The sequence below is a fragment of the Danio rerio genome, chromosome 4 (assembly GCF_052040795.2).
Source record: "Danio rerio strain M-AB ecotype USA chromosome 4, GRCz13ab, whole genome shotgun sequence".
Lineage (NCBI taxonomy): Eukaryota > Metazoa > Chordata > Actinopteri > Cypriniformes > Danionidae > Danio > Danio rerio.
In genome coordinates this window covers 3,390,429-3,416,476 of record NC_141024.2, presented here as the reverse complement: position 1 = coordinate 3,416,476, position 26,048 = coordinate 3,390,429, and the positions used below count along the sequence as shown (strand labels likewise).

At 36.1% G+C, this 26,048-nt stretch overlaps 1 protein-coding gene across 53 annotated transcripts in view; it reads left to right on the top strand.

The window, feature by feature from the left end:
• The window catches only part of plekha5 (pleckstrin homology domain containing A5), a 200,552-nt gene that overhangs the window by 77,768 nt on the left and 96,736 nt on the right, over positions 1–26,048 (top strand). For 20 of the 53 annotated variants that reach the window (NM_001443122.1, NM_001443117.1, NM_001443120.1 and 17 more), the window contains exon 1: positions 5,505–5,692. The exons of the other annotated variants lie outside the window; for them this stretch is intronic. The gene's annotated coding sequence lies outside the window, so the exon portion shown is untranslated. Of the gene's footprint in view, positions 1–5,504; positions 5,693–26,048 lie in introns of those variants that run through there. 53 annotated transcript variants of the gene reach the window in all.

Sequence of the window (26,048 nt, the reverse complement as noted above, 5' to 3'; positions counted from 1 at the left end):
AGGGATTTGTGGCTTTTAAATAGTAGATTTGCTGGGGTAAAAGAGTTAATTTGCTCTTGCAGGCTGACAGGAGCATCTGTAATGGAGCAGACGTGCTTATGATGTTTGTTGACGTCGTCGGTGGGCTCAGTCTGCGTTTTGACGGATTCTGGAAGTTGGCAGTTTGGCTGATAATTGAGTTTGTAAAGTAGCACTTTTGTCATTTCTCTATTTTTTCTCTAAGTAGCGCTGCCGTGTTGAGTGGAATTACCGTAATTACTGGTTGACAGCTCTGAGATTTCACAATCCATGCGGTCTGGATTCCTTTTGTTTCTATGGCAACACTTTTATAATGGCTTTAAAATGACTCGGTTGTTGATCAGCAATGTAATATATCAGTGTTAAAGCCACTGCCATTTACAGGGATTTTAGATGAACTCTGTGTACTGTTGCAAAATAGCTTTGTAATCAACTGCATTATAAAAGATGCAAATATTAAATTAAATTGTTTATATTAAAAGTTTTGACTTTCTGAATTAGAGTACTTTCTAATAATCATATTACTTTTTTATATTTATAATTTTATATGTGAATTGCCATACTTCTATTAAAAACTTTTACTTTGTATTTATTTGTGTGATGAAAGATGCAAATATTAAATTAAACTGTTGATATTAAAAGTTATGAGCTTATAAATGTGCACTTTTTAGCAATTGTATTACTTTTCATAGAAATAATGTTTTTAAATATGCACTCATGTGTGAATTAACATAACTGTGTAAACATGTATAAATTAGATTAAAATTGATATTATTTGATGAAAACTTGATAATATAAATTAATTAATTTAAACTTTAAATTACACGATTTTCTAAAAGGATGTTTTATATATACATGTATATAAGTGTCAGTAAAATATTTTTTATGCGATTATTATTTTGATTATAAAAAATACTAATGACGTCATATATATATATATATATATATATATATATATATATATATATAATTCATATACAATAATATAAATATAAAACTAATATATATATATATATATATATATATATATATATATATATATATATATATATATATATATATAAAACATACATCTTTATTTAATGTTTCCCAATCTATGTTGAACAGAGCAATGAATTTTTCACAGTATGTCTGATAATATTTTTCTTCTGGAGAATGTCTGATTTGTTTTATTTCGGCTTGAAAAAAAGCAGTTTTTAATTTTTTAAACACCATTTTAAAGTCAGAATTATTATTTTTTTCTTTCTGATAGTCTACAGAACAAACCATTGTTATACAATAACTTTCCTAATTACCCGAACCTGCCTAGTTAACCTAATTACCCTAGTTAAGCATTTAAATGTAATTTTAAGCTGTATAAAGGCATCTCAAAAATATCCAGTCAAATATTATTTACTGGCTAATAATTCAGGGAGTTTAATAATTCTGACTTCAACTGTATATCTATATATATATATATATATATATATATATATATATATATATATATATATATATATATATATATATATATATATTAGGGGTGCAATGGTTCAAACTACTCATTGTTCATTAATGGTTTTAGGGTCATGTTTTAATGCGAAATAAGATATGTTTAGAAAAAATGTTCAAAAACAAATTCAAAGATTAATATATATCTGTTAATTAGGTAGCAAACACCTGACAATTCAACAGGCTTCCTTATGAAAATGTGTGCCGTTTTGAAAAACTGAAGACCTGTAGGTGCACTACTACACATATTGCTTTTCAAAGATTGCATATAATACATTAGCTTACACTGCCTCAGATTTGACCTTCAAAACCTTTAAGAAATCAGCATTCTGTTATATTTACAGTGTGTGTCTATTGAGTCACTGACTTCATTGTGCTGTGTTTTACCTGTGCTTTTGCGGTTTACTTGCTTCACTTGCTCTGCTGAACTCTCAGAAACACTGACATGCGGGGAAACATTATGTCAACAGTAGATTTACATAGGCTACTAAGAGGTGATTGGGCAGGTGTTTGCACATGCAACACATGTGAACGCTAAAGCGGAAGCGTACAAAGGCTTTGTTGCAGTTGTTTTTGTCACCAAACCAATATTAGTAATATTAATCATTCAATTTTCTTCAGCGTCGTCTCTAATTATCAAAGGTTGCCACAGCGGAATGAACCGCCAACTATTCCAGCATGTGTTTTGGGCAGTGGATGCCCTTCCAGCTGCAAACAAGCACTGGGAAACACCCATACACTCTTATTCACACACTACGGCCAATTTTAGTTCATCCAATTCACCTATATGGGGGAATATGCAAACTGGCCCAGCCGGGACTTGAACCAGCGACCTTCATGCTGAGAGGCGACAGTGCTAACCACTGAGCCACCATGCCACCATCACAGGACATTTATGTGAATATACCGACATAAAAATATAGTATCAATCCCATTATTAATCAAAATAAATACTTATACCAACGTTTCCTTTCAAGCAGAGGCTTTTTTTTTTGGTCTCAGGCCAATGTGTCTCCAATTTTCAGCTTCTCATTTCAGCCAGAAATAATTTAATGAGAAATAATGTTTTTCATAAACACAGACTCAACAAGCATCAGCAGGAAGTAAACACACACACACACACACACAAACACACACACACAGAAAAGAAACTCATCTGCTGCCTGAGAGCATATGGACAGTCTTGGAAAACAACGATAACCAAAATAATCATCATCCTTCAACAAACACATCATCATCATCATCATATTCATTAATGCACTCGATTATTCTGGCCTGAAGCTTTGGGCTCATTCAGCAGACAGGAGGCGCTGTCGTCAAAATCTCAATCTTAGCATGAGGAAAAAATCCTGACCCTGAGTCTGAATGCCACATTTCTTCATTATTTAATTTAATTTAAAGAGCTCCTCTAGAATTTACCCATGATTCTCGCCGGCGTTCAGTGTATCATCAATCTGTGACCCAGTTCTGGAGAGTTCAGCTTTAGCTCGCAGGCTTCATACTGAGCCATGGGACAGCAGAAGTAGAGCAGATCAGGTCAAACCCGCCAGCAAACACACATGCAAATACTGTACACACACACACACACTGATTTAAATAACGAAATCATGCAGAGCTCATATCAGGGAGACACATACACACACACACACACACACACACACACACACACACACACACACACACACAGACTGTTGTCAGGTGTCAGGATCAGATGTCTGTTAAGCCTATTAAACCAATGCACAGAAGCTACAGCACATTCATGCACACAGGGATAACATAGTAGAATAATGGTCACACTTTACAATAAAATTTCATTAGTTAAAGTATTTACTAACATGAACTAATTATGAACATTACTACTACAGCGTTTATTAATGATGATTCAACATTTACTAATGCGTTATTAACATTCTATGCTTGGTAACATTAGTTAATGCATCGTGAGTTAACAAACTAGCAATCAACTGTATTTCCATTAACTAACTTGAACAAATCCTGTATTAAATATGTTCTTCATTATAGTAAAAGCATTAACTAACTAATACAGCCTTATTGTAAAGTGTTACTAGAGGAATTACAGTCAAAGTTGGCGTTTGATAAGTTATATATCTGCCTGGTTACTTAATAGCACTGGAAAATTATCTACACTTACTGTTTAAAGTAGTTTAGTAAGTAATGTGTGTTTATGTAGCGCATTTATAGTGTATAGTTTTAATGTCTCCCCCGAAAGACGGCGCTTACTGACAGTATAGTGTCCTTTTCACTATACTAGGGCGTTAGGACTCTAGAATGCAGGTTGAGCTGTGGTGATATCATTTAGCAGTGAACTACTATTTCAGTGAATCTACTGTACTGCTAAATATAATGTTTCACATGTCATTGTGTAATTATTATTGTGATATTTAGATCCACAAATATAACAATCCACCATAAACTTATGAAATCAAAGAAATCACAGCTTTTGTGATGGAGAAGATATGACCTCTTATATAGAATTGAATTTAATTAAGGAAACAATAGCTAATAGCTATTAGTTGTTATTGCAAGAGTTATTATTGTTAGTTATTTCTTTAGTACGTTTATAGAATTCAATACTAATAGGATTAAATCCTTTTTAAAAGCAATAGTTTAATAGTTTTGTAAGTGACAACAGAACAAACATATGTATTTATGCATATATTTTTTTTATTATTTTTGTAACACAAATAATAATAGCCATTTTTCTTTAGTCTGAATCAAATATGATCAGCTTGGAAATCTTTTGATTTGTCATCGTAAAAATCATACTTCTTAAATGTAAAATGTTGTGTTATTTTTAATTGCTCAAAAATTCATACATTTATATCCCAATACTTTTCTTTATTGCCAATAAGTAGGCCCACACGGAATCTGCGCGCGCAGAATTCCGCAGATTTCTGCAGTTTTTTTAGCCCATTATAAATTCTGTTTATTTACATGAGTAAATGTGTAAATCTGATTTTATTCAGTTTTTATTCAGTAATTTATTACTTTTTATTTAATATATTAAAGTGTAAGTTATGATACTCCGCTGGATACTCCCTAAATAATTCTGCAGAAATCCGCAGATTTTTATCAAAAATCTCTGCAGAAATAGCAAAAAACGTCCGCAGATTCCGTCTGGCCCTACATAAGTGTTGATTTTACATTGACCTAGGAATTCAAATGTTGAGGTGGTTTATAAGCACATGCCTTGTGTTCTTGTAATTTAAAACTGCTAAAAATGAAATTTACGGGGTCTTTTTGGATTCAGAATTGGCCACAGGTTTCATGTGATTGTTGGGTTTAGGTTAGGGCTAAGGTAAGGCCATATAATAACCAAGTTTTTTTTTTTTCATTGACCTAGGAATTAAAATGTTGAGGTGGTTTTTAAAGACATGCCTTGTGTTCTTGTAATTTAAAACTAATTTAAAAAGGTTTATTTACGGGGTCTTTTTGGATTCAGAATTGGCCAGAGGTTTTGTGTGAGTGTTGGGTTTAGGTTAGGGCTAGGGTAAGGGCATATGATAACCAAGTTTTATACATTACGCCTATGGACAGTCTTCGTAAATCAACAAATCAACGAGTGTGTGTAAACCAAATGCATTTATGAGCTCATCGTCTCCAAATTTAGAATTTGTGTTACATTTTGTATTTTAATATATTTAGTATAATTATATTATATTTACTAATATAGTATAATTTATTATACAAACAAATCCCAAATGCTTTGTTGTATCGCTAATATTTATTGCTGGATTTTTGTTTCTCAGTTGACTTAATGATTTTTCAGCACTGCATGTCGGATTTTTTAGGTCATATCTGAGAAACACTGGTTCCTGGTGTAATAGTATCTAGTGTTCTGAGCATGCTCAGTAAGAGCCAGAGAAAGAGAGAGATCAGCGGCTGCAGCAGCTGTATGAAAACAGCATCTCTCTCCCTCTCTCTTTCTCTCTCTCTCTCTTTCTCTCCCTCACTCTCTCTCTCTCTCTGCTGTCACTGCTCATGGAGAGACGTCAGGGAACAGAACTGTTGGCGGTTTGTCATGGAAGAGATCCAGTGAAGGCAGTTTAGACATACATACAGTCTCTCTCTCGCTCACACACACACAGACACACACACTCTCTAGCGGTTGTGTAAGTCGCTCCGATCGCTCCTGGATTAAATCTTGAAGCTTTCACCTGCGGTAAGTGTGTATGCATATAAATCAACTCTGCTTGTTTTCACCTGTATGTCTGTTCAGTATCGTGTGTGCATGTGATGCTGTTGTAAACATTACATACTGTATTTTGACTCGGACATACAACAACTGTGTTTTTCTGTCTAGCTGGGCTATTGGAAAGAGTATGGAAAGAGTATAATGATTTTTGGTGACTGTTTTGAATTTATTTATGTATTTATTTGACAGGTACATGCGCAGCTATACATTGACCCTAAAGGAAAATATGTTTTGTGCCAGGCTTTAACAAAAACTGCTATTTTCCACCTGCACAATTTGAATTGTTGATATGAATTATCCTATTATTGAGACTCTGAGGAGGGCAGAGAGACTGACGTGTTTTCATGTCTGATGGATTGATGGAGAACGTTCACAGGCTTCACTGATTGCTTGCATAGACATGTGCAGAGGAGGTTTTTAGATTCAAAGTTCTGCCTGAAATGCTCTTGAAATTCCACTCGACTCCTGCATGCAGAAACCATCTAGAGTAAAGATCCATCTGCTTTCAAATCAGGAGACCTCCGTTCTGCAGTACTGTGGTTTCTCCAGTAGGCGTTATGCATGTGCTGTATACAGTATGCAAATTATGCAAAGAATGTAGGGGTGGTCTAATGTAACTACGAGAAAGACTGCATATTTTCCCAGAATGTGACCGTCCATCTATCCATCATTCTGTTAATTTATCATTTGTTCCTTGCATTCCATTCATCCATTGTTGCCATTTTTCATTAATCCATTCATCATTATTTAATGTTATATGTTTCATGAGTCAATCCATCCATCCATCCATCCATCCATGCATCAATCCATCCATCATCATCATCATCATCATCATCACTGTGTTGTCTGTTGGATCTACTCATCATCCTTTAATCTATAATCTATGATCTTATCATTGTTTTATTTTTCATCTATCCATTCATCTCTATCTGTTTCCTCTTCTGTTCATCATCCAATCATCCTTCTATTTTTATTGTTTTCATTTGTGCCATGTGCCAGTTCATTGCTATCTTTTTTTAGTTCTTTCAGTCCATCCATCCATCCATCCATCCATCCATCAATCCATCCACTCTGTTGTTACATCATCATTACATCTTATAATTTCCTCTGTAATTTTTGTTTATCTATCCAACAGTACCATCCCTCATTCTGTCTTCATCCAGCCATGATTCTGTATATTGATCTGTTGTTCCATCTGTCCATCTATTCTATCATTTCATTCATCTGTAGTTGTGTCATTGTCTCCATCCATCTCTTTATTGTTACATCTGTCTGCTGTTTCATCCATCCATCCATGTGTTATTTTTCTGTTTTTACACTTCCATTCATCCATCTGTAATTCTTTTCATTTCAGCTTCATCATCCATATATCCATCCATTATTATTTTCTAATTTCATCCATCCTTCTGTCCATCTTCCATCCATCCGACCACCCATCCATCCTTCCGTCCATTCATCCATCCATCCATCCATCCATCCATCCATCCATCCATCCATCCATCCATCCATCCATCCATCCATCCATCCATCCATCCATCCATCTATAATTCTTCTTTCATTTCAGCTTCATTCATCCATACATCCATTCATCCTTTATTCTTCTGTCATACCATCCATCCATCCAACCCTCCCTCCATCCATCCATCCATCTATCCATCCATCCATCCGTCCATCCTCTATCCATCCATCCATCCATTGCATTCTCATATCTTTGCTGTGTCATTCATTCATCTACCCATCCATTCAACATTTTTTTGGTCCATCCGTCAATCCATCCATCCATCCATCCATCCATCTGTCATTCGTTTTTCATTGAAGCTTCATCCATCTATACATCCATCCATCCATCCTTTATTCTCCTGTAATACCATCAATACATCCATCCATCGCATTCCCATCCCTTTGCTATGTCATTTATTCATCTACCCATCCATTCAACCTTTCCATCCATCCATCCATCCAGCCGTAATTCTTCTTTCATTCCGGCTTCATTCATCCATCCATCCATAAATCCATCCATTGCATTCCCATCCCTTTTATTATGTCATTCATTTATCTACCAATCCATCCATCCATCCATCCATCCATCCATCCATCCATCCATCCATCCATCCATCAATCTTCTTTCATTCCAGCTTCATTCATCTAGATGTCCATCCATCCATTCCTCTTTATGGATTCATTAGTCAGTTGTAAACAACTTGTGTGTAATGTCATTTATTAATATCTAAAAGAGAAAAAAAAACATTTTGCATGCTAGTCAATATATTATTTATTCTGTGCGGCTACCAAAACTTAGTGTTTTATTCTGACCGATTGCCGTGTGTGCATTTCACTAAAAACATTTCCCAGCATGCCTCCGCCTTCAGAGTTTGTACAGCCCTTCAGGGTCCTTGATTCTTGACTGTATAGAGACCTATTCTGCCTTTCACCAGTGACTCACTGCGGAAGTGTTAAGCTGTACACTAAAACACAAATGCACAGGGACTTTGTGAAAAGTGCACACTGAAGCGTCGGCATGCATGACTGCATCTTCATACAAGCATGTAAACATGTACTTAAAGTCGCAGGGACATGAGGTTTGCAGTTTATCCTTATGTAACATCTATCAGGAACCAGTCCAAACGCTCCATATTCCACTGGCTTCTCCCTGAGGAAACATCGCCTTATCCTATACCTTAGTCCTTTATTTATCAGGGTATGCCACAGCGGAATAAGCCACTTCTATTCTATATGTTTTACGCATTGGATACCCTTCCAGCCACAACCTATTACTGGGAAACACCCATACACTAGTGCATTCACACACACACACACTCATACATAACGCCCAGCATGTATTTGGACACACAGAAGCCAACTGACCCAGCCTGAACTCGAACTAGTGACCTTCTTGCAGTGAGGTGACAGTGCTATCCACTGAGCCACCGTGCCGCCCTTCTAAGATTAATAAATGCTGTAAAAATACTGTTAGTAAACACATGAACTAATGAAACCTTATTGTAAACTGAGCAATAACCTTGATTTCCAGCACACATTAGATATCCAGAGAGGGTCTTTCTCTGTTTTTAACACTAGCTTCAATTTGCCTGGTTCTGTAAATCTCTCTAATTACAACATCTAGCACAAAAGAACAACAAAAGAACCTATTGAGAAGGAAATAACGAGCAGTGTGTTAGTCAGCGGTAGTCATGCTAAATTGCTCTGGAAGCAGCCCACTCCTTTGTAAAGTGATTAACGCGTGCCGCTGTCCATCTCCTGCAAGCGGTGTGGAGACAGAAGCAGAAGCGGATAATGAGACGCCTTGTCAGATCCACACAGGTGTGGTGGAGACGCTGAGCTCATTCTGTCTCTCTGGAGGCTCGCACTAAACTGCTGTTTGCTTTCTGCTTGCAAAAGTTTGATGGAAAGCGGGCCAGAAATATAGCAATCCCATGCAAATGTCAACTCTTCCATGAAAAAAAAAATTCATTTTGTGTAGCCTTGAACTTTATAATGGTGCAAAAATACTCAAGGTCTCTGTCAGTGTTTTCGAACATTTATATTTGATTCACCAAAGTCACACAAGTGCAAATTTCACATCTGTCACAGCCATAACGTAGAGATGTCATAGCCATAACCAAGATTTTACCTCATCAATGCAAAATACCAGATATTTAAATAGCTCTTTTTGGCAATAACTCATATAAAATTAAATGTTAAAATAGCACTACATAGTCTTCATTGTTTAAATAATTCAATAAAACACTTTTTATTAAATGCTGAATGAGTGTGTATGGGGGTTTCCCAGTACTGGGTTGCGACTGGAAGGGCAAAAACTAGGACAAAACTGTGTGAAGGCTGTTGAGTCCTTTAAATCATGTTACGTAAGCAGTTCGTAATAGCACCGATTCCCTTGGGAATGAAGCAAAGTGAGTCATTTGAATCAGTTCACTAATAACCCTTTGTGATAACCCCTCTGCATTTGTCTGCTTTAATTTTTTCTTTTTTCGTATTTGATCCCATCCAAAGCTGCTGTTCTGAGTTTATTTTTATTTAATTCCATTGCGTATTTACTTTTTTATTTACTTATTTATTTAGATTCATACTTATGGTACTTTAACATGCAGCAGTGCTACTACATTACATACAATACAAATCAAAATGTTGTTTATTTGTGCACCGAGTACAAGTTGGATGATGGTTTATTAAAAAAAAAGATTGTAATTGCTATCGAATTTGACTTCCAATGCGAAGTTCTGAACTAAACCTAAACTCTAGAAACTGGACTGACGCGGTTTCAGTTTACTATAATCTTCTATGTTAAGCTGCTTTGACACAATCTACATTGTAAAAGCGCTATAGAAATAAAGATGAATTGAATTCTAGTCCCATCATGCAATAAAAGCAAGCACTTTCAATGAATTCGACCTCATAAGTTCCAGTCCCATCATGCAAATATAAAAGCAAGCTCTTTCATTGAGTTTAAGCTTCCAGTAGGTGCCTTTTCCAAGTGTTTAAACTGTCTTTAAATACCCTGAAACATCCACCGGCCTCCCTGCCGTGATCCAGAGGGACTCCAGACTCAGCATAACATGGACATTTCAAAGCTCCCCTCACTGTCTTTCATTTCTCAGCTTACTCCATCCACATTCTCCACTCTGTCAGAAGGTTTTAGCGCATTAGTGGTGTTATGTAGCCATTCGCACCCCTGTCAGATGTCTGAAAGCCTCAGTGGGATGTCGAGGGAGGTCGGCAGCCAGGCAAGGTGAGCCCTTACACAACTGCGCAATTCTCGGCTGAAATCTGGCTTTGTTTCTTTTACCTTTATCAGCGATAAAAGCGCAGAGACGAAACTCATGCAGAGTTCAGATATTTCCCCAGGGCTCGAGGCAGAACAGCGTTTCCCTCACTGACAACAAAGGCATTGAAACAGTAGCATCACATCGTTTAAAACCGTGCCCGCTAATTGAGTCATTGAGGGAGATGGCGCTTGGATTTACATGAAGAGTGGGACTGTTTTCTGTGGGCTTTCCATACTTGAAGTCTTTTTGATTTCAGCTTCTGCTGGTCCCAGTCGCCTCCTACAATAACACACTCATCCATCAAGGCGTAATTGCTAATATTGGCCGACCGTGTTATTAATATGGCTTGCGCTGAGGATCTTTTTTTTTTCAGCAGTGAGGATATTACAATGCCAAGCTTCATGAAATGCACACTGATACAAATCTAGATGGCCTTTTATATAATAGCTTATTATAGTGAATTGTTTTTATTGCCTGCTGGTGCAATAATAGAGCTTCATCGAGGGAGAAAACCTACTGTTTTTTGCATAAACGTCACGTTACGTTCATTTTCTCCTTTTATAAATGCTACATGTCGCTTAAACCAAACAGACATGGAGATAGACAATGGCTTAGTGTTTTACAGCACATCATTTGAGTAATTGATACAAAAGATTCACTCACAATGAACCAACCAACTGAATGAACCATGTTGTTGAACCAACCGCTTGAATGTTGAGTCAAATGACTCAATAACTGTCACTTTGTTTTGTTGTTGAATGAATCATTATCTATCAATTAATCAAGGAAAAAATGCTAAAAACTAACTGAATGATTCAAATGAGTCATTTACTGATAGTAACTTGCAAATGAATTAGTATTGTGTAGCAATTCACTTGCGTAACCGATTCAAAAGACTCAATCATAAAGAATCAATTATTCCAATCCTAAATGAACCTGTGTTGTTGAACTAACTGCTTGAGCAATATGATTTAAATGACTCAATAACAGTTAATTTTTATCGTTGAATAAATAAATTTTATTAAGGACAAATCCTAAAAACTAACTGAATGATTCAAATCAGCTGTTCACTGATAGTAACTTGTTTAATTTGCAAATTAATAAGTATTGTACAGCAATTCACTTGAGTAACTGATTCAATAGACTCACTCATAAAGAGTCAGTTGTTCCATTTCTGAATGATTCAGTGTTGTTGAACTAAAAGCTTGAGCAATATGATTCAAATGACTCAATAACAATCACTTTGTTTTGTCATTGGATTGAACTGGAACTGAATGATTCAATTAAATGAGCCATTCACTGATGATACTTTGTTTATCTTGCAAATGAATTAGTATTGTACAGCAACTGATTCAAAAGACTCACTCATAAAGAGTCAGATCCATTCCTGAATGATTCAGTGTTGCTTAACAAATCAAATGACTTGATGATTCAGATAATTCACTCATGGAGGCCTACTAGTACAAAGATTCAACTCACCACTACTAATGCAGGTATGTAGCTTTAATTCCACTAAATTTATATTGAATTATCAGTATTTTTAAAGATTCAGTTCTTAGGCGAACATTGATATCAAGATGCTCATACAGGAGCATGCCCTACTTGTGTAAACAATATTGTGAGCATGTATATTTTTCTCTATTTATAAATTCTACATCACCACTTAAACCAGGCTGACATGTTTCTTTTTGCAAGGGCTCGGTAATTGGTGTCATGCTGACAAATTCGGTAATGCAACAGGATCAATGTGATGCATCAATAATTCATAATTCCTTCTAAGCCGTGATTGATGAAAGTCTGACAGAGAACATGCACTTATTTTGTCACCCCTTTTTTACGCCGTTGGGTATCAGTGTCACTTGGTGCACATCACAGGTAGTCGGCAATGTAGAGATTGGTTTCGCAGGCTTGATCTCCGTCTTGTCCCCACTTTGCGAGGCTTTTCCATCTCGACGCCTTTCATCTCGCAACTAGTTGAGGCATCTTATCAGCAGCTCTGGCGAGACGCCCTTCACCAATCTGTCTCTCTAATCTCTCCGGCCTCTGTCGTATCATCAGCTCATTCCCTCCACGAAAACCCTTTGGATTTTCCTGCCCTTCTTTTCCCAAATTACTAGGAAAGCACAAACAGAAGCTGGTGATTTCCCTGTGTTTAATCTCTGTTGAAAATGATTGCTTAGACACACTTTAAAAATGACGTTTGCTGTTTGTTCAAATTACTTGTGTAAAATGAGTTTGATAAAATGAGGACAACTTAAATATTTTATGTTCAATCGACTTAAATTTGTAAACGTTAACTTCCTTTATGTTGTCCCAACACAAATCGATTGCATTTTTTACAGTGCAAGTACACTAAGGCCCAATCCCAATTCTATTTTTGTACCCCTACCCCTTCCCCTTAGCCCCTGCTACCGAGGGTTAAGGGGAAGGGCTTAAAAATGTACTCCTAAGAATTGGGACAGCACTAAAGCACCTGCACACGTCATCATATGTCCTCGCGATGTCTTGCTTCATATGAGTTCAGATGATGGCGACTACTGTAGTGATTCCAGTTGTGTTATTTTTTGGTATTTATCTTCAGGAAATCACTGAAGCCGTGTATTATGTTACCAAAACAATTTAATATGGCAGTAAGATCGTAACTGTACTGTGCATTTACACAGTGGCCATATTCATCAGTGTAAACACACCAAAAACAACATTAACATTATAGCAGACACTGTAAAAAGCCCATTTCCAGCTTCTAGACTTTTCTGACAGGGTATTCAAGTGTCATTGAGTGTCAGAATGTTGTGGGACTGCTGTACAGGAGTTATTATCAGGGATTATAGATCGCGAAATTTATCGTTTTTTATTTTATCGTTTGTTTATTTTTTTTTAAAGCATGACGGTAAAACACGAGTGCGGTTATGAATATAACATGTGTTTGTTTATTGTAAAAATTTGTGATAATGACAAAAAAACAGTAATTAGTGGATCTTCTTACTTCTGGGTGCAGCTGGAGCTAGTGTATTCTGGGAAATTTTTCCTACCCCTTGGTTTTGAGAGTGGTCCTGAAAAATTTTCGTTTGAAGGGGTGTATACCCCTTCCCCTTAGCCCTACGCCTTGAAGCTAAAGAGAATTGGGACCCCACTACCCTTTCACGGGCTTGCACAAAACGAGGGGAAGGGCTAAGGGGTAGAATTGAGATGGGGCCTAATGGTGCTTTCACATCTGTGGTTCGGTTCATTTGGTCTGGACCAAGGGCAACAAAAGATACATTGTAGCATTTTCTGCCGTCTTTGGGTCGTTTTCACACCACACTGATTGCTTAGGTCCGAACCAGTTGAAAAGAACCAAAATGCAGTCATCTGACAAAACCAACATCACTCATTGGCCAGATGTTATTGAACGTATTTCCTAAACTACTTTTTGATTGGTCAGAATTCACGTGCAGGAAAAAGCTAATGGAACTCTATACAATGACTCAATTGAACACTGCGCTAGCTGATTGTATCCCTGGTCATAGTATACTATATAGTTTGTATACAAACTACATTTCGAGAATGAAGCGCGGCTACGTCTGGAAAACAATGTTTTAATGCTTTGCAAAAAGCGAAGGCGCACTGCAAGTCACTTCAGTAGGAGGCGTGAATTAATTTAGCTAAACTGCGACATGGTCATCTGCCGGAAATATTACCAAAGATCCAACAGGTAATGTTTTCCCCTCTCTCTCTGTTTAAATTGTTGGTAAAGCGCTGCAAGTACTACAAGTACTTTTTATGGTTGGGTCTGTTTTAGTTCGGATCATGTTCTCGCCACAAATGAAACACTTTTTGTGGTCCGCTTTTGGTGCACACTCGAGTACAATTGCTACATTCACACTTGCACAAACAAACTGCAACAAAACAACCAATCTAAATTAGTGAGGTGTGAAAGCACACTATAAAATGCTGGGTTTGACAAAATTCTTTTATGTTGTCCCAACACAAATCAAATAATTTAAGCTAAGTGTTTTTACAAATTTAAGTGGATTGAACATGAAAAAAATTAAGTTGTCCCAAAAAAAGTCTCAAGAATTGTGATGTTTCAGCTTATTTTAAATAAGTCGAATAAGCTGCACAAAATCTTGATTTGAGTGTAGAACTGATGTATGGTGCGTGATTTAATATGCATCATTTGTTTTGTCTCTGAATGAATCACTTCATCTGAAAATAAATCAACTATTGAACAAGTGATAATGACTCTCAGTCATGAATGAATCAGTTTTGTCGAACATTTCAATGCAGTGAATTATTCAAATGAGTCACTCAAACAACAACTTGCGCCATTCCTGAATGATTCAGTGTTGTTAAACAAATCCATTGACGTGTATCACCAATTCAGATGACTCACTTTTGAAGACTTAATGGTGCAAACCAGCAGACAAAGTAAAATCAACACTAACACACAAAGGTATTCATTTTAAAGTAGTAAATTTAAACATCACAATAATACACTAGATATTTATTCATTTTAGATTAATTATGTGTTGAATAAGTTAACTAATTTTGAGCACCAATGTAGGTTATATCACATTTTAAAAAAATCTATCCCAATTTATATATCAAGTTTGCTCATCCAGGAACACATCTTGTGCAAATCATGTTAAAATATCATCATTACTGCATATTAAATCTTTATTCCCCACTTTACACTTTATTAGATTGCACCGTGTAGATGCATGGTGGTGTTTTATGAGCAATTTACACTGTTTTCACAGCCGAATTCACCCTGAGGGGATTATAAACTACGTCTATCCATCTAAAAAAGAAAATCCATGCTAAAGTGCAGGCACTTATGCTTCAGACACGTCCGGCATTGAAAATCAAGCCTGAAAGAATCCATCAACCCCGTGGCCGACAACTGTCTGACCGCTCCAGAGATCAGGATTAAGACATGTTTTTTCAACACTAATTAAACCACCAGCTTCTGTTTGTGATTTTCTAGTAATTTGGGAGAAGAAGCACACAGACTCTACTTGTAATCAAACTGTCCTACATGGAGGGATTCACTTGCTGATTTGTTTTTGATAATTCATTCATGATCAAGACACATAACTTCTATAAATGAGCCACTGAATCATTTACTCGACTCAATCATTCAAGACCAAATGATTCCACAGCAAAAAAACAGACAAAAAAATGCTGGCTTTGACTCAATTCCTTCATGTTGTCTCAACACAAATCAGTTAATTTAGTTGTTATTACAAATTAGAGTGGATTGAACATAAAACAATTGATAGTCATTCACTAGCTGATTTGATTTTGCCAAATTATTCATTCAAGATTCATAACTTCTATAGTCGAGTCATTGAATCATTTACACAACTGATTCATTCAGGATTAAATGATTCACGTGTACACTGCAAAAATAAATAAATAAAATTAATATATTAAATAAATAAATGAATTAATGGATGAATGAATGAATAAATAAATGAATTAAAAATGAATGAATAAAAAATATATATTAAAAATAAATACATTAATAAATAATTAAATGAATTAAAATATGAATAAATAAATGAATTTAAAAAATGAATGAATGAATAAATAAACAAATAATTTATAAATAAATATAATAAATATATGAATGAATAAATAAATGAATTAAAAATGAATCAATCGATAAATAAATCAATAAATAAATGAATAACAACTGTAAATAAATAAATAAATAAATAAAAATAATAAATAAATAAATAAATAAATAAATGAATAAAAACTATAAATAAATAAGTAAATAAATAAATAAATAAAAATGATAAATAAATAATAAAATACTGGGTTTTACACAATTCCTGATGTTGTCTGAACACAAATCGATTAATATAAGTTAATTGTTTTTACAAATTAGAATGAATTGAACAGATTATCCCACTGAAAACTCAAGCCTTGTGTTTATTCAGCTCATTTTAAGTAAGTAGCTTAAACAAGCATCAACAATAATCTTTTAAATGTATACCTCAAGCGTGTGCATTGAACTCCGAGTCATTATAACACCAAATGCTCCACTTCTTTGTCCAATTAGGATTTATGTACCTTGCAGCTCTCCGAGCATTCATTCATCTAATCCCATCCAAATCTGTAAAGCAGAAAATCCACGCAGTCGACCCTCCATGACTGAATCCAGCAGAGCCGCAGCCAATCAGCTTACGATTACACACTCCAGACCCTCGAGCGACAGAACCCGAGTGCTATCCTGCAGATTGTGCATGTATTTCTGCTTTGTCTTAATGGACGTGTCATGCTGACGGTTTATGATGCTGCAAGAATGACTTACATAATAACACTTCTTTGATACAGAAACAGATCTTAATGTGTGTATGACAGCTTTGTGTACCAGCGCACAATTGATAGTTTCAGTCATGTGACCTATGCAGAGGCTGATGGGCAAAAATCAATGGACCGTAATGGCAGCTACACTGGGATCTCCATAGAAATGCAGCACAAACCAGTCATATTTCTATGTGTTTCAAGCTATGCATATTTGGATGCCATTCATTCATTCATTCATTCATTCATTCATTCATTCATTCACTTTCCTTTTGCTTAATCTCTTATTTATCAGAAATCACCACAATAGAATGAACTGCCAACTATTCCAGTGTATGCTTTACACAGTGGATGCCCTTCCAGCCACAACCAAGTATTTGGAAACACCCATACGCACTCACACACTATTACATTACATTTACATGTAATTTGTGGATCTGTTTAACATTCTACATTTAGTTATTGCCCAACAGGCACACAACATCATAAGACACTAATATTAGGTTCGGTTTAGGTTGTGATGTCAATGTCTAGCCATTGTCTAAGGATGTTGTTTTATCTCCAATAATGACGTCAAATGACATTGATACTTGGTCAACTAGGGTTGATTTAGGATGTGTTAGAAATTGACCTAAATCCAACGTCAAGCCAACATCATAGTAATGTCAAAAACTGATATTTATAAGTCAGATATGACAATCTAAATCACCATCTGATAGACGTCTTAATGGTAACATCCACACAACATCAAGTAGTAACCTCATTAGACGTTGATATTTGATTGATTTTAGGTTGGACATTGACGTCAGCCTGACGTTGAGTTCTGATGTAAACCCGATCTTCATTTTAAAACAAAATGCAACGTCCCCATGATGTTGGGGTACAACTTCAATCTGACGTTATGTTGATATCTTGTGCCTGCTGGGTGTTTAAGGCCATTTCAGTCATCATACACTAAACATCCGTCATCTTCTCATCGGTGACATGCTTCTAAACAGTCTCTGGGTCATTGCGTGTAAAGATTTTCTTGGACACTTTTAATGCTTCCAAACAGTTTGCTGCACATAAATCGCTCATGTCTTGAGGTAGTTCATTATGATGCCATTTACCTTCTATGTGTGATTTAATTGGAGTCACAGGACTGATTTTTCCAATCCCCATAGACAAGAAAAAATAGTGACTGCAGGTTGAAGGAAAAAGTGGAGTAAAAGTACTGAAACAGCACTAAAAATGCACTCAAGGGAAAGTACAAGTACATGTTTTTAAAACTACTTAGTAAATTAGTATATGAGAAAAACTACTCAGTTACAGTCACTTAAGTATTTGTAATTTGTTGCTTTACAACACTGGTATAGACAGTGGAGTTTTCTGAGTGTTGCGAGATGTAGCTCACTTGACATCTATACTCCCCGATTCCCAAGGGAATTCTGAAACTCAGGGATCGTGACCTTTATACACAACGGTAATAGCGTACGACTACTAAGAGCAAAATCAAACTATAAAGTCTATTCAACATAAAATCAACACAACAAGGGAAAAAAACACAGAGCAGAAAAGCAAGCGAGGCAAAAAGCAAGAGAGTAAACGTCCATGCTCGCGTCCCTTTAAACTGTGAGCTTCGTTCCTGATTGGCAGCGAAGGTGGTGATGTCACAGAGATTAACTTTGATTGACACCTCCATGGTCCAATGGGAAAATTGAATGGGCCATCCTTTGAGAATTGACAGAGCGTGATCGAGAGAGAGAGAGGGCGCACAATCAAAACAACACAGGCACACACATTCAACCGTAACTTTACTACAGCATTACTTGTTATGGGACAATGATGATAACATTTGGCTCAAATCCAAATATTTCTTCTTTCTGGCTATTTTTTTTCTCTGAAGTAATTCATGTAGAAGCACAGCCCAGACGTGTCTCTCATTCTTTAGTAAGGCTGTATCTTATTGCACAACAATTATCTGGGTTCTTTTGGCTAAAAGAAGAGAGCAATCATGCAACGGTCAACAGTAGACAGTAATGTTTTCCCTGATAGTCTCACGACACGCGAAAACCTTTCGCAGCGCGCAGCACAATGTCACACTCATGGCAGTCAGCAGAACACAATCACACTGTGCAGATGAGCTCTGAAAGTCCATCACACCGCGCGGCCTCATTCTTTCACATCCTGGGCCTTTTCCGACCCTGCAAGCGAGGTCTTTCAGAGTCAATGCTCATGAGTTACTGCTGGGGTAATAGAGGAGGAACTGTCAATAACACAATCTAACACATGACTCCAGTGTCCTCAAACACACACACATAGCCACTAATGTGGCCTAGATATTTAAAATGAGAAGGGAAAAGTGCCTCGGTAGAGTTTTTTTTATTAGTATTTCATAATAATCCTTTCTAGGTCTATCTAATCAAGAGTTTAGTCCCAGAGTGACCTGGAGCTGTCGGATATCGGGTTTTAAAACACTTGTGTGTAATGGAAACAATCCATTAATGTCAGTTTAGGCAGTATACAGTAATATTTCTATGTATATTACTTATTTTATTATCTTATTTAGTACTTATTTTAAGTGTGCAGTCATGTGAAAAAGTTTGCACCCCCCATACTCTTGTTTAAATGCGAATGCTAAACAACTGATGATGATGATCTGACCAAACTGCAGCTGTTTTCAAGCAGTGCCTAATGTTCATCCTCATACAAGTGTCTGTTTTTAAGAAATAAATCACGGCATTAATCACTCAAAAAAACAAACAAAAAACAATAGCTTAAAGCCAAGAAATCGTCAAGATTCATCCAGCGAGAGCATCTAGTTTTATGCAGATTTATGTACATTTAAATGTCACCACATAACCGAGAAGATGAAGTGTGGAGCGCTGGAGATCATCATTTTCTTTAAACTTCATTGCAAAGCACTGCAGGTAAACATTTTAAATCTCTGCATCATTGACTGTTCAAAGAGATTCAGTGACAAAAAATCTGAACTTTTGTTCCCATTTTGAATTAAAAATAGTGTCATTTAGAGCTTGTTGTGGATGCTATATTTTCAGACATATTTATATTAATTTTAGACAAAGCAATAATGATAATTCCACTTTAGGAAAGGTTAAAAATTCAATATTTTGTTAAAAAAACCCTGATTTTCAAAACTTAATCAGTTTAAAAAAAGTTAATTGTTATTCCCACCATCTGCCGTATTGTTTAAAAATGTTGTAAATGACATCATTTTTATTTGAAATTAGGAAGACGTTTAATTTGTTAGAATATACAGTGATGGAATTCCAGAATGGGGGTTCCAAACACTTTCTAAATGTTCTGTCTCACTTTTAGAGGTAGAACATTTAGAAAGAGGTGATTAATAATTATATGAACGTAACATTTTTGATGGACAAAGGAGCTTATCCAGAAAATGAGGACTTTATTTCACTACTGCTAAAATGTGGTATGGGGGGGAGGTTGTGTAAAAAAACAACTGTGTACATACAACATATTACTAAATACAGCCTAAACAGACATTATTGAACTGTTTTCTTTACACACGGTGTTTGAAAATAAGATTTCCGGCAGCTCCAGGTTTTAAATGTTACGTGATGTTGTTGATCTGAGGTTTTATTTTAAACATTTTAATACCTACCAAAGATCATAGTTGTTTTTTTTATTTTTTTTACATCCTGATAGAGAAACATCAATGCACTGTATAAAAAACATATATGCTGGTTTTCAAACAATCCCTTCTTGTTGTCCCAACACAAATCAATTAATTTAACTTGATTATTATTGAAAATTTAAGCAGATTAAGCATAAAATAATTAAACTGTGCCCCCCAAAAAACAAGAATTGTGTTGATTCCGCTCATTTTAATTAAGTATCCTGACAAAAAAAAATTATTCATTGAATTTACTAAATTGTTTTAAGGTATTTGGTTGAAAACAGTTAATTTGGGCTGAATTTAAACAAACAAATCAAGCTGAATATGGCTAAATATATTCGATTTGTTTAAATTCAGCCCATATAAATTGTGTGCAACAATTTTGCAACAAATCTATATTTTTCAGTGCACACTGCTGTTCACCTTTTCATTTTTTCACACAGATAACATTAGTCTTGTTTTTGAAACTGCCACTATGCTGACACACAGGCATTTGTAGCTCCGCCCTCTTCTGAAATAAGCACAATCTCATTTGAATTAAAAGCGACAGTCACCAAAACACCACAATTAGGATCAACGTTTTAAAGCATTATTTTTGTGGTATTTTAAGCTGAAACTTCATTTGCGCACTCTAGGAACATCAGAGACTTATTTTACATCTTGTAAAAAGAGGAATAATAGGTCACTTTTAAACTTATTAGATATAGCAAAGTTACTTGGAAAATCCAGGCCTTTCACTAAGTCACTAAGAGATATACAACATTTATGACTTTCTATGCGTGGTGAGTTTTAGGATATATGAGTAGTTCATAAGACCTCTAAAGCAGTCCGTCCAAAAAAAAAAAAAAAAGAGAGAACTTGCACAGCAGGCGAAGCGCTCATATAAAGTTTGTGTAGAAACCCTCCAGTTATTTTAACAGCCAAAGCTAGCACAGTAGTAAGTGAATTTCCAGACTGTTCAAAGACTGTTACCTAACTAAATGGTTATTGCGCTTTTCCCTGTGGAAATGTGCTCTCAAAATAATCATAATGGATGTGACCAGTCATGCTGAAACCATTCGTCAAACCTTTTGTGCTCTCAGACTAATATATATTTATAGACATGTGATTGGAGTCTGTTGCTTACAGATGTCTGAGAGGAAATGACATATTTGGTGGCTAATTCATTATTTAAATATTCGTCCTGCTCACAACATGCAAATGAAGTCCATTAGCGAGCAATCAAAAAGACGGTGATTGACACCCTGAACTGGAGGAGTTCGTCGGGTTTTAATTATCAAGTGTGAATGTGGTCCGACGGTGGAAAAAAGTTGACACAAAAGCATAATTACGGTCGAGTCGTAACCGTGTTTTACGTTTCCGGTGCTAATTGATCATTAGTTTTGCTCGGAGAATGAATCTGTGACTGAGGGATGCATTTATTTTAACATTCCTGTTCAGGGTTAGTTTGTGTTGATGATAGTAATTGATTAAAATACACCGTAATTATATTTTAGTAACGTTTTGACACATTTTTTTTTATCATGAATTAATCTGAGCTGTGTGTATGTTCCTAAAATAGTTGCAAATGTGAACAAGTGTGTGGGTTTTTGGCAATAATTGATCATGTTTACGTTCATCACGAGTCACATTGTCCGATTCATGGACAAGTGACTCATGTGAACTGATTCTTTTGAATCAATGCTGCATTGTAGTTCTGCATGGTCAAAAATGTGATTTATTTTATTTTACTGGTCCAGCACAAGACGAGTGCTTAATAATTTTGAAAATGATTGTTTATTCCTGCAAATTTTTATTTTATTTTAGTAAGTTTTAAGTAACTTGTTAGTTTCATTTTGTATTGAGTCGGGTTGCAGCACACGTGAAGATCCAAATGCAGTTTACTAAGAGAACAGGCAAAGGTCAAAACGAGAGACAGACAGAAGCAATCAAATAATCAGAAGAGCACCTCTCTTCTGTTAAACTGAACAGTTGCATCATCAATGATGTAAGCATGCTCTGACTTGGAAGATGAAATGCAGTGTGAGTGCAGGCCGAGGGGGAGTCGAGCGCACTTCGGGACTGTTCAGGGCATCTGTACCTAGTGTGAGCATGCCCGAAGTCTTAGGTTTCAGTTGTGGAAAGTATTGTGTATATGTACTAAGCATGTGCTGAATCCTCCATTGATTGTTGAGATATTCAGAGAGTGGTAAAGCTAGTGAACATGAGCTGAATGTAATGTAGCGTTGGGTATTTGGAGATGAGATGAGGGTTTGGCGTGGGTGTAGAGGAGAGAAGAGGCAGTGAAGGAGACCATCCTCCCACACACACATACACATCACTGCAGGACACACAGATCACAGCGGGACACACACATCAGCCGCTGCACACAACGCCAGCACAACCGGAGCGCTGCATGCTATGAGATATGAAATGGTCGTTTACCATTGTTTTAACATGAAAATATTGCACTAAAATCGTAGAAATCTTTCAAAATGTTTACAGCTGGCAGGATTGCTAGGTTTTAGGTAATAGTTTAATACACATATATACAATTGCAATATAGTTATGTGATGAAATTACAAATTATTATTGTTATTATTATTAGTAGTAGTAGTAAGAGTCATCGGTGGCGGCGGCGTAGTTGTAGTAGTAATAGTAGTAGTTGTAGTAGTCATCGGCGGCAGCATCATAGTAGTAGTTGTCGTAGTAATAGTAGTAGTAGTTATCGGTGGTGGCTTCGTAGTAGTAGTTGTAGTAGTAATAGGAGTTGTAGTAGTCAGCAGTGGCGGCAGCGTAGTAGTTGTAGTAGTAGTAGTAGTCTTCGGCGGTGGCGACATAGTAGTAGTTGTAGTAGTAATAGTAGATGTAGTAGTCATCGGTAGCGTAGTATTAGTAGTTCTCATCATACTACTGGTAGTAGTAGTTGTAAAAATAATATTAATATAAGTATATTAATAATATATTATATAATAATATATGCAAATTTTGGCTGTATTATGTTACTTCTAATGGGGAATTCTTATAGGATGTGCTATAAATGATAAGCTTGAATTCAGCATTGTATTCAAATATATTTATTTGTTAATGTATACTGTATTACGGCAATTACAAAAGAGGCATAATTAAGGCCTAAGAATTGTCTTTAAATGTGGTCAGATGCCTGTCCTGCAGCCGCTGGTGCTTTAATACTTTAGGATACAGTGTAATAGAAGCGCAGTAGGAAAATATAAAAACAGATCTGTGCGTATGACTTTTCAACTTTCGCTGGTTTCAATATTAAACTCTGCCAAACCACTGTCTCCAGCAAAGCCGACGTCTCGACAGCTTCAGCCCGACCGAAGGGGAAAAATAACAGGGTTTACAGGAGCGTGGCATGTAATGTAATATCCATTCATTTCCTCACAATTTCCAGCAGAAACCAAAAGGATTGCAGGACTGAAATGATGCTTAACTTTTTCTGCAAAACACTCTCATCTTAGACAGCTGACAGTAATAAAACTGACTTTATACATATATATATATATATATATAGTATATACTGTATATACCGATATATATGTAACGATATTATATATAAATAAATTGGTCAAAATTAGTCAAAAAATTACATTTCATATTTAACAAATGTATTTTTTTTTATTAAGTACTAATTTCAACAAAAAATGTGTACTATGCACTATTATCTTTGTTTCTCTTGATTTTTTGGGGGATATTTCCCCCCTAACATATAAGTGTGGGTGTATTTAATTTTATACTGTGATCTTCATTTTATTTTGTTAGATTAGCTCCAGTTTTGGCTATGGAACTATCTAATCTAATGTGCATACACAAATATATTAATGTGATGCATCTTATAGACAATAATAATGTAAAACAGAGGTCTCTTGGGGGTTTATTAATTTATGCAAGCACTATGTTTAATTTACAACTTTAGGAATTAGTTTTTACAATTTATTTTCTCTTTTAAAAACCAACAACCTTCTAGAAAAACTACCCCAAACCATCAAAACTAGACCAACTTGACTACTTAAAGTTTTTCAGGCCCTAAAATGACTTTTTTCAGGCCCAAAACAAAGTGATAAAACTTCTTAAAACAATGAAAATCATCATTCTCATCTGTTTTAAACCTGTTTAACAAAGTGTAAAGCAAGTGATCTGAAGGAGTTTAAAAAAGTTGTCATTCTGCATTGCGGAAAGCAGCTCATTCATTCATTCATTCATTTTATTTTCGGCTCAGTATCTTTCTTAATCTGGGGTCACCACAGCAGAATGAACCGCCAACTTATCCAGCAAATGGTTTATGCAGCTTCCAGCTGCAACCCATGACTGGGAAACACCCATTCACACACATACACTACGGTCAATTTAGCTTATTCAATTCACCTGTACCACGTTTTTGGACTGTGGGGGAAACCAGAGCACCTGAAGGAAACCCACGCCAACACGGAGAAAACATGCAAACTCCACACAGAAATGCCAACTGATCCAGCTGAGACTCGAACCAGCAACCCTCTTGCTGTAAGATGATTGTGCTACCCTTGTGACGCCCCGGGAAACAGCTTTTCATGCTTTTTTATTTTTAATAATAAATTATTTAATATTCCCCTTTCTAAATGGCCTCAGCTGCTGACTCTGTCCACCTGGAAAGGCCAGAGCCGTCCACACCTTTGACATTCACTGTTTCTGACATGTCCGCGTTGTGTGGGTGTCGAGTCCTGTTCTCCGCCATCTCCTTGACCTCCCGGGTCAGCGTGATGCAGAAATACTCATATCCCTCCGCTTACACTGTTTGCTCGACTCGTCTGACATTACAGCCCACTCTTCACCTGTCCGTCCTCCTCTTCCTCTGCGACATGCTAAATATCACACTGTTTACCTCGGCAAACACGCATCTGACATTACTCTCGCAAGCCCAAAATAAACACCGCCAGCCTTGAAGGACAAAACGGCTCAATAAACACAGCTAATATCTGCAAATATCACCTCTTTTCTGATTAAATATTAATCAGTTCGTATAGATTGCAATGATTCACCTCGATGATGTCATACAGAGCGTTTTTGGATGGTTAAAATGGTTCATGCACACACTGTATTTACCTTCTACATCTGCATAATGCATCTGAATTTGGTTGTTGAACATACTATGGAACATACTACATATTAAGACATGCACCACACACACACAACCGGTTCCTGATTATGACTGATTGCATACACAAAGCCGGAGGATCGTTACAAACTGATTACATGGACTTAAAAACAGCTCAAACACATACATTGTTGCTGAGTCTTGTGCTATTGTATAGTGAAATATTATAATGCGTTTTTCTTTGCCTTGTCTTGGCATGTTTGAATCCATCCTTGTTTTATTGTTTATCCCTATCTGCTGCCTGCCTTTTGACCACTCGACTGTTACTTTGGCTAAGATTCTGGATTGCCTGTTTACATCTGATTGCTCTTGTGTTGACTGTTGCTTGCCTGACCATCCTGCTTATAAACCCTGCGTTTGGATGCGCACTCCCTGTTGTCCAGCGTCCACTTTACATTAAACACACCTATGATACGTATATGTATACTAGCGACGTCAGAGAGAACCAGTCATTTTTGTTTTCAACTAGAAAAC